Genomic DNA, 10,491 nt, shown 5'->3' on the forward strand with positions numbered 1-10,491 from the left:
AAGCGGGTTTGACCAGTACAACGACCCGAGTCGGGTTTTGGATAACATAGTCAAGAATCCTTTACATAATATTCATGTATATGTGGTTCCAAATACCGTAGATTTACAACGTACATGGATTATTATACACATTATATTGTGTATAATTGTGCAGAAATCGCGCAGAAATGTTCATTTATCTACGACAGGTACATCAATATATGCATGGTATAAATCCCTATTTTCAAGCGTATTCCAAACTCATATCTGTGATTGAGGATAATATTAAATAGGTATCGGACATGTACACAGGTACTTGTGTCTGTAAAAATCGATATTTACAAACAGATAGTTTACATTAGAAGGCAGACACAGAAAATCACCACTCTATCTTATGCGAGTAGAGTCGGTCCCGTTGTCCTCGTAACGTCACATGTCAGGGGTCCCGAATCGGGGTCAATGGCTTGGGGCTTCAGGTGTGTTCTAGAGAAAAGTCGCATTATCTCTAATACCGTATTCGCTATGAAACTCGTACTTTCTCCATTCTAAATTTTATACAATGACACATTTATCAAGCCTTATATACCAAACCATTCCGTGTACACTTTAAGTTAGTAGACGCGTGGAGAAATAAACATGCAAATGTCCTACAATATAGTTGGCGCCAACGGAATAGTTAAGAGGCTATTAGATTAGACTATTGGTTGATAAACAAGGCCTATCTCGATCAGTAGGGTAAAATCGTACGATCTCCGACCCGCTCAGATACGCTCGACTGACCATCTAGCGGTATCTATGAAAATTCACCGACCAACGGATAATCGGGGTAAGGGAGTTTTGGAAACTGAATAGCAGTGTCTTAAAGGATGCTGAACATAACGAACTGATAAAATCTGTTTTTAATAACTGTATTACTAAAAGTAATGCATGTAGGTTGAGTAAACAACAAACATGGGATTTAGCGAAGAAGATTATAAAAGAAGCAACGATCAAATACTGTAAATAACGAAATAAAAACAGAAAACAGTCTGTCCTTGATCTGGAAGAAAAATTAGCAGGGCTTTATCAACAATATGATCTCACAAGTACAATTGAGTGTGAACAAGAAATTGAAAATATCGAAAGGGAATTAGAAGTTTATTACCAACATAAAGCCGAAGGGGAGAGGGTTAGATCACGTTGTCAATACCTTCTAGAAGGGGAGCGAAATACAAAATTCTTTCTGGGGCTCGAAAAGAGTAGACAATCAAAAAAGGTTATTCACCAAGTTTTAAATGAAAATAATCAAATAATTACTGATAATGAGGATATTTTTGATGAAATACAGAAATTCTATAAAAAGTTGTATACATCTAATGAGCCTAATGGTAATGGTATAAAAAATATTTAAATCATATTAATATTGAAACTAAAGTTAGTGAAGAACAAAGGGAAATTTGTGAGGGAATACTGACAAAAGATGAATGTAAATATGCCTTGGACCGTATGAAGCAAAATAAAAGCCCGGGGACTGACGGGATTACTACAATATTCTACCAACATTTTCTTGGGATTTAATTGGAGACACTGTAGTAGAGTCTCTCAATGAGGGATATGCGATAGGAGAATTGTCCGAAACACGAAAAATTGGTGTTTTATCTTTAATGCATACAAAGGATGACGAAAATAATCCTTAAAATTGGCGACCAATAACATTATTAAATAATGATTACAAAATTGCCGCACATGTACTAGCGCACCGTTTAAAACAAGTTATGCCGAACGTTATACATACAGATCAAAATGGTTATATCAAAAATAGGTTTATAGGATTCAACATAAGACAAATAGAGGACATTATTGATTACTCTGAAAATTTTCAAATTGATAGTGCTATTTTATTTTTGGACTTCAAAAAAAACGTTTGATACGATAGAATAACCATTCATGATAGAGAGTTTAGGAAAATTCGGTTTTGGGGAATCTTTCATTTCATGGATAAAAATATTTATGGTTGTGTATCAAATAACAATTTGATTTCTAGTCCGTATGAGGTAACGAGAGGAATACGCCAGGGCTGTCCATTGAGTTGTTTGATCTTTGTTATCTCAGTTGAGATTATGGCGATAAAAATAAGGGAAAATAATGATATCAGTGGTGTGAAAATCAGAGGTAAAACTATGAAGATTACACAACTAGCAGATGATACAACTTTATTTATGAAATATAATGATATTAAAAAAGCAATAAAAGAGATTGAGCTTTGTTTGTTTGTTTGTTTGTTTGTTTGATTAATTAACGTCCTATTAACAGCTATGAGCTATTTGGTAAATTTTCTGGCTTACAATTAAATAAAGAAAAATCGAAAGGAATATGGCTAGGTAGCAACAAAAACAGAAAAGATAATGTAGGAATAAAAATGTCAAGAAATACGGTCAAATCCTTGGGGGTTATTTTTGGGGTAAATAAAACAATTGCAGATCAAGAAAACTGGGATAAAATGATCAATGCGATAGATTATCTTATCAAAAATTGGAAAAAAAACCGTAAACTGCCTATTTTAGGAAAGATTATAATTATCAATTCGCTCGTCATTCCTTAAATAACATTTTATGCGTCAGTGCAATATATTAGCACGGAAAGAATAAAACAATGAGAACAACTTATTTTCAAATTTATTTGGGATGACAAAAATGACAGAGTAAAACGTGCGGTAATGATTAGAGATTACTCTGAGGAAGGGTTGAAAATAAGAGATGTAGAATATCATGTAGATATGTTGAGAATTTCATGGGTTTATAGATTATTGAATGAAAAATATTCAAGTTCAAACTGGAGTGTAGAACCTAGATTTGATTACAAAATTTTCGGGAAAGACGCTTTAATATTCAAAATGAGGGTGAAAAATATTAAACATCTTAATGATTCTGACAAATTACCTGTTTTCTATAAGAGTATCTTAGAATCATTGATAAAATTACAGGAAAAAGAAAATGGAAAAGAAGTATCTGAGGGGGGTGTACATAAAGAAATTTTATGGGGAAATTGTAACATAAAAATGGGAGGTAAATCTTTCATTTATCCTCATTGGATAGATAGTGGGATTATAACATGACAGACCTGTGTGATGATACGGTTAAAATAAACAACATGCACGTTTTGACAAAATTTCAAAACAGGCAAAATTGGATTGCTGAAATGTCATATTTAATGTCATCTATACCAAGAAAATGGAAAGATAAAATGAACAACTAAGTTTACAGGAATGAAGAAGCAACCATTAGTATTATCATTCAAACCAATAAATCAATTTACAACAAATTTATAGAATATAAAGGAGTAGAACCTCTGATACGTAATATTTGGGAACTTAAATTCCAATTTGAACAAACAGAACTAGAAGACACCTTTTCTTTAATTTTTTTAAAGTTTTGAAAGATAATAAATTAAAAATGTTCAAATGGAAATTGATACATAATTTAATTCCCAACAGAAAAAATCTACAGCGATGGCGTATAGAGAAATCAGATGTATGTAATCATTGTAATAAAGTTGGCATGGAAGATAATTTCAGTTCATTAAAGGCCATTGTTTTGGGTATAAATAACATGGACCACCAACTGAAGGAATTCAACTTTTATTTTGGTTCTGATAGGTTTTATAATTTATAAATCTTTTTTCAGTATAATGTGACCGGGTGGGGTGTGTTTCTTGGTGTCTTCGGCGGCATGCTTCAGTGTTATAGCACTATAAAAAGGGCAACAGTTCCACTATACAAGAAGACACAACACGAACATACCGCAGTCTCCCAGTACACTCACCTCGCACAACATACACGCAACACACCGCATACATGGGAGGCCGTCCTTACATGACCATAGCTGTTAATAGGACATTAATTAATCAAACAAACAAACAATGGTTAGTGAGAAACGGCTGAAAAAAACCGTCAATATTTAAAACATGTTCCAAAATGAATTGCAATTTTATGTTAAGTATCTAAGAAGCAACATTTGTAAATGATTGCTCAAGTTGCAATTGTGCTGTTATACCTTAAGTGGTTTTCAAACTATCAATGCTTAGTACTCTTATGTGTTTTTCGATTTTCAAGCTATCAATGCTTTGTTTAGTTTGTAATCTATGTGTTTTATCAGTATCATGCCATAACATGTAATCTGATTTCCAAGCTATCAATGCTTTGTACTCTAATTTGTTTGATCAGTGTAATGTAACATGTAATTTGATTTTAAAACTATCAATACTTTGAAAAAAAGGTAAATAATATGAAAAAATATGCAAAAATGACATTTTACGATAATATAGGTGAAGTAATTGATCACGATTATAAAGGAGACCTCGGAAATAATTGGAAATTGGTAAAGAAACTTTTAGGTAGTTCAGGAACTACTAAGTCTATCCCCACTCATATAGATCCAAACACTGGTCAGTTATCTGCTGATGATAAAGATAAAGCAGATTTACTGAATAATTATTTCTGTAGTATTACCCATATAAATGATAATAATGCCGAACCTCCACTCTTAGAAACAAAAACTAATGGTAATTTTAATTCTTTGATTATAAATGCAAATGAGGTTTGTGATGTTTTAAAAAATCTTAAACTTGGTAAAGCATCAGGTGATGATGGAATCATTTATCATATGCTATATACACTGCTGACACTGTTTGCAAACATTTAGAAATTCTCATTAATCTATCCCTATCGTCTTCTGTTTTCCCAGATATGTGGAAACTTGCTAAAGTAATGACACTTTTTAAAAAGGGAGATAAACACTCCATTTCTAACTACCGACCTATATATCTTCTTTCAACTGTTGGAAAAGTATTTAAAAGGGTAGTTTATAAGCATATTTATAATTATTTCCTTGAAATTTTGTTATTTTTTAGTTACAATCGGGCTTTATACATGGACATTCAGCAGTATATCAATGGATAGAAATTTTTCATAACATTTGTATAAATCTGGAAGGAAAAAAACATACTTGTATGGTATTTTGTGATATCTCAAAAGCTTTTAACAAGGTATGGCACAAAGGTCTACTTATAAAATTACAATCATATGGTATTTCTGGAAATTTCTTGTTATTGTATGAAAATTATCCTAGTAATCGACAACAAAAAGTATTTATTAATAATTCATTTTCCGAAATTGGTAGGATAATGGCTATGGTCCCTCAAGGCTCAATACTTGGTTCACTTCTTTTTGTTATCTTCATAAACGATATTGCTGATGAGCTTGAATATTCTACTCGTATTTTTGTGGACGATACAGCTCTATTAAAATCCTCATCATCATGTAGAGATTTCGAAAAGATAAATAGGTGGGCAAAGGGATGGCTAGTATCTTTAATCCCAATAAGACTGAAGTGCTCTTCATTTCAAACTTGAATGACATTGATGCAGATTTAGATTTGATTTTTGATGGTAATTTTCTAAATTTTAGTCAATTTCATAGACACCTTGGGGTAACTCTTTATTCAAATGCCAATTGGTCTGATCACGTCAATGAAATCTACAAATCTGTTATGAAGAAAATAAATGTATTACGTAAACTTAAATATGTGCTAAAGCGTGATACCCTTTTACAGATTTATACGTCATTTATACTACCGGTTTTAGAATATGCCTGTAAAGTTTGGGATGGTTGTTTTGCAATTGACTCAAACAAGTTAGAAAGGACACAAAGGGAAGTAGCAGGAATAATTACGGGTTTGCCATCACTTGCATAAATAATGAATCTCTTTATAGTGAATCAGGTTTAGAATTAATAAGTGAAAGGAGAGCTAGAAGAAAACTTAAATTATTACATAAGATGAAAACTCATAATACTCCTAACTTTCTTTCGAATCTATTACTTCCCACAGTTGGTGAAAATAATCAATATGCTCTAAGAAACAATAACGACTTTTGTATTCCAACCTATCGACTCTCCTCTACTGTCAAGTCTTTCTTACCTTCTACTTTAAGAAACTGGAATAATCTAGATAATGATATTACGTCATTACCAATTTCTTCTTTTAAGATGGCTCTTTCCTAAGAGATAGTCTCTCACCGACCAATTTATTTCAGCTATGGTGACAGGAATCAAATATTTTTCACACCAGATTGAGGCACAGATGTAGCACTCTAAATGACGATCTTTTCCGTTCAAATGTAATATCGAAAATTCTAGTTGTACAAACTGTGGAATTCACTGTGAAAATGCTTATCATTATTTCTTAGAATGTCCAAATTATTTAGATGCCCGTACAAAGTTAAATTAATGAGCAAAAACTGGAAATACACCTTAATTTGCTGCTTTTTGGTGATGAAAATTTGGTTTTGGAGGTAAATTGTAAAATTGTTGAACATGTGCAATTGTATATTAGGGCCAGTGGAAGATTCTGAACCTACATATAAGCTTTAAACATACAAAAGCTTTTACTACACAATTATTATTATAAAATTTATTAAAAGTAATATTATTTGATTTGTTTAATCTATAGAAGATATCTAAGTCGACATGTATAATATGTTAATTGTGTTATAATGTTAGGAGACGACTGTTTAAGTTGGAATAACTTGTGCCTGATCCTTTTGTGTCTTACAATAAAATATGTTTAAAGTATAAAGTACCGCGTATAATTCATATCAAATGCATTTTCGGCACGTTGCTATATCAATTTACAAAGCCATTTCGCCCCAACATACATATTAGCTTTGTTGTGCTCTTTGGGCGAGATGACTACGTACACGGAAATGATTTTTAAACTATATCGTCCTTCGAAATTCACTGTCAAAATTTTGCCAGTAGCAATTTGATTGGCCATTTCGAAATGTCACCGGGGCATGACCCCTATTATGATTTTCTCAGATCATCTTATCCACCGTAGTGATAATAAGAATCTGTAATTTAATCAGATTGCACAACTTGGCTTTTTGTTCTGACCGTAAGTACTTATTTCACTTCACTGTATTGCCAAAAATCCTTTCCAGCTTTTATTTCTACTTGTAAAAATTATCCATAATATTTTAATTTTCAAAGTATTGGTTACATTTTGTGGTGAATAATGAAAATGCGGCTCATTTAACTTTAAATTAGAACCAGAATAATGGAAATAAGTTATTAAGTACAACTTTTTATTCTGCAACTACCCAGCATACTGCCGGATAAACTTGGCACGAAAAGCAGAGATGACTCGACAAAGCCTCGTCATCTCGGCTTTCCTAAGTCCCGCACCAAAATAACCCTGTATTGTAAGATACTAACCATATATTCTCTAAATAAGATGCGTCTGGTACCAGTTAGAACATGTTATTCAGATATAGAGTCACTGGTTCGATATAACGGCTGAGACAGTTTTTCACCACCTTGTTAGATATGCATTACATTTGCAGCAGAAATCGAATAGATAAAATGCAGCCATTGGTGTAGATACAGCCAACGAGCATGGAAGCAACGAAACTGGAATTAATACAATCTAGGATACAACTGGTATACTGCTACTAGAACAATTTGTCCGGCCAAAAACAAATGAAAAATTGCCATGGCTAAATCAATTCGCAGCATTTAATTTCAACTGCATGAAGATTGGCATGAACATATTTAAAGGTATTATCAATCATTTCAGATATGATTAATCATCGACAACACTACTTCCGGTTTAAAATTGTCCGCCTTGGAATCCCTAAAACAAACCTTATCGTACAGTCTCCCTCTATGCAAAGTAAAAAAAAATATGGCGAAGTCGAGATTAAATTAAGGAAGCCAACAATATTTCGTGAAAGTGCTAATCCTTGATACATCCATCATACAAGTATCCATTTGTTGTGTTACAGTTAGAGATTTAAAATCAAAGCTAATGTTTATTTGTAAATTTTATTATACTTTATTAGCTATTTGGCAGTCGGCTGATTTTTTATTGACATTTTCTACCCAAATAATTTTATTTCCTTTGATTGCAAATCATTTCGAAAAAAAAAAAATCAACAGAAATGGGAAATAAACCATAATTGTAGGAAATATCCCGTCAATACCAGTTTAGGGTTTTTTTACTGCTTCTCCCTTCAATATTAGTAGCTTCAATATTCGACAAGGACTGTTAAACGATATTAATCGATAGTGATTTTATGGATTGATCCAACTCTTAATATGAATATTGATGTAAACAAACATGTAGACGAACACACTGTATTATAATTTAGTGTTATTTTGGACTTGAGAAGGCCCTATAGTGTCTGAATATATATTCCATAGAAATTATTTTTATTTTTTTTATTTTGGTCTTTTATTTCGGATAATTAATATACTAGCTTTACACCATTTTTATCTCATTATAACTCTGAATATAATTCTAGCTTAATTTATCAGGTTTGTATAGTATAATTCGTTTGATCTTTAAATAAGTACTTCAATGTTAGCTCTTTATCATTTTCGTGCTGGTAACTTCTTATACAATATCCTATTTAAAAGTGAAAGTAAGGAGAAAGTACCAGAATTATATGTAATTCACTTGAAGTGTGAGTTTCTCTTCTGTCCTGTGTTGTTCTCTCATCAAAACGTATCTACATATCGTTTTGAAAACGAAAACATTGTGTTTAATTCGTCCAACCGTAGAAAATATATGGTGCATCATAATTCAGCGAGAGTAGATCGCGTTCAATTTATAACGTAACAGTTTATGGAATGTGGTACGTCACAGCCGTTATTATGAAGTGCTAGAAGAAGCGTTCATTAATCATTAAGCCTGATAGCGACATCAAAACACCCTGCGTTACCATAACGCCAGTCAAAATAGTCTCGATAAAGCTATGTATATCGACTATTAGGCAATCTGATTAAAATACAGATCCTTATTATCACTACGTTTGATATGATATTGAACGGAGTGGTTATAAGGATCTGTATTTCAATTAGATTGACTATTAGGTGGGTTCACTGTAAAATGAGGCTCTGCGTTAGAATGGTACCTGCTGCCCCTATTGCATGATCGTAAAAGGCGACTAAATTTAGGATCTTATCTTCCTAACTGACTTTATCTTTTCAAATACCTCCCTTGGCACCGCCTCACTTCTGGCCTTGAGTTGAGCGTTCGCCCCTGTGAGGAAGACTCTGGGTTCTGTCCCCTGGCCGAGACACACCGAAGTCTATAAAAAGTCCAAAGTTGATATACAATGTCTAATTGAACGGCATAGGTTAATGGTTATTTGCATATGACGTTTTACATCATCCGGGTTGGCACGAGAATATGTTCTACGCGCTCAGGCTGTCTTGTCCTGGGTAAGACAGAGAAATCTTACCCTCATCAGAAGTGCAGATATTCCTGTCCGTTGGGGTAGAATGTTTTGCCTTGTCATTAGACCAGTGAGTGTGAGATTCTCATAAATATAACGGATATCGGTACATACATTCCCATGAAAAAATACAAGTGAGTTCATAACAAGATAGAATTTGAATGTACATGCGCCAAATATGATTATTTAGAAAAAGGAAATTGACTACAATCCGTCGTTTTAAAAGTAAAACGGTTCAACATACTACATTGCGATTTTTATGAATAACTTGTAATTCAGGATTTTCATCAATCCAATGTGCAAGTAAAATGTAAAGGAGCCGCACAGCGTGCCCCGCAGTTGGTATAAAAACCCAAAAACATCAGGTCAAAATAACAATTGTTCAAGTACATGTGTAACTTTAAATGTATATGAGTACTGCATAACTGAAACAAATAACAGTTGTAACTAAATGAAACCGTAGTTTGGTATTTTAACTAAGTTTCACTGGTACATGTAACAGAACAAATTCCAAAAATTGAATGCCAACAATAGCAAAAGGCTCAACTTGATCACTTGTCTGATATATATAGAAAGAATCATGGAGCTGCAATAAACAGCTTTGGGGTTATAGTCCGGAAACAAAAGGAAACAGTAAAATAGTATACAGAAAATGCCAAGGAGCTGTGTTGAATGGTTTTTGAGTAAAAGCCCGGAAAAGAATCTCGAATAGACGGACGGAGCCTAATTCAATATCCCCCTCAAACGCATTTCGCGGGGGATAACAAATATACTCAATGAACTCTCACGTATGCATAATTAAATTAACCATTACTTAACAATCTAGATATGGGCACGCGAATGGAAAGGCATACTATTGTTTTAATGGAAATAGGCATGAAACGTATAAAAGTATGCCACACTTAAAACATATTCTTGTGCACTCTACCCGAGTGTAATCAGCTAGCGAAGCCTATCATATACATATATATATCGACCCTTGACTTGTTATAAATAAATAATTTATGTTTTGGTGATGATATAGTTCATTACCGGAAAGAACATCACGTATTGTATTTACTTTGTTACGCCCTAATGTATTTAAACCGACAGATCTACGTTACCTTGTACGGTTGGAATTAATGAGTACATACACTGTACATAAAGTTGCACTTACAACAATTATCCGATTATTTTTTCAGACCATTGTGCGTTTTGCTGAACTCGATTCCTATTACCGCAGCATTCCATCTAGAATGA

Source organism: Argopecten irradians, chromosome 12 (assembly GCF_041381155.1).
Source record: "Argopecten irradians isolate NY chromosome 12, Ai_NY, whole genome shotgun sequence".
In the NCBI taxonomy this organism is placed as follows: domain Eukaryota; kingdom Metazoa; phylum Mollusca; class Bivalvia; order Pectinida; family Pectinidae; genus Argopecten; species Argopecten irradians.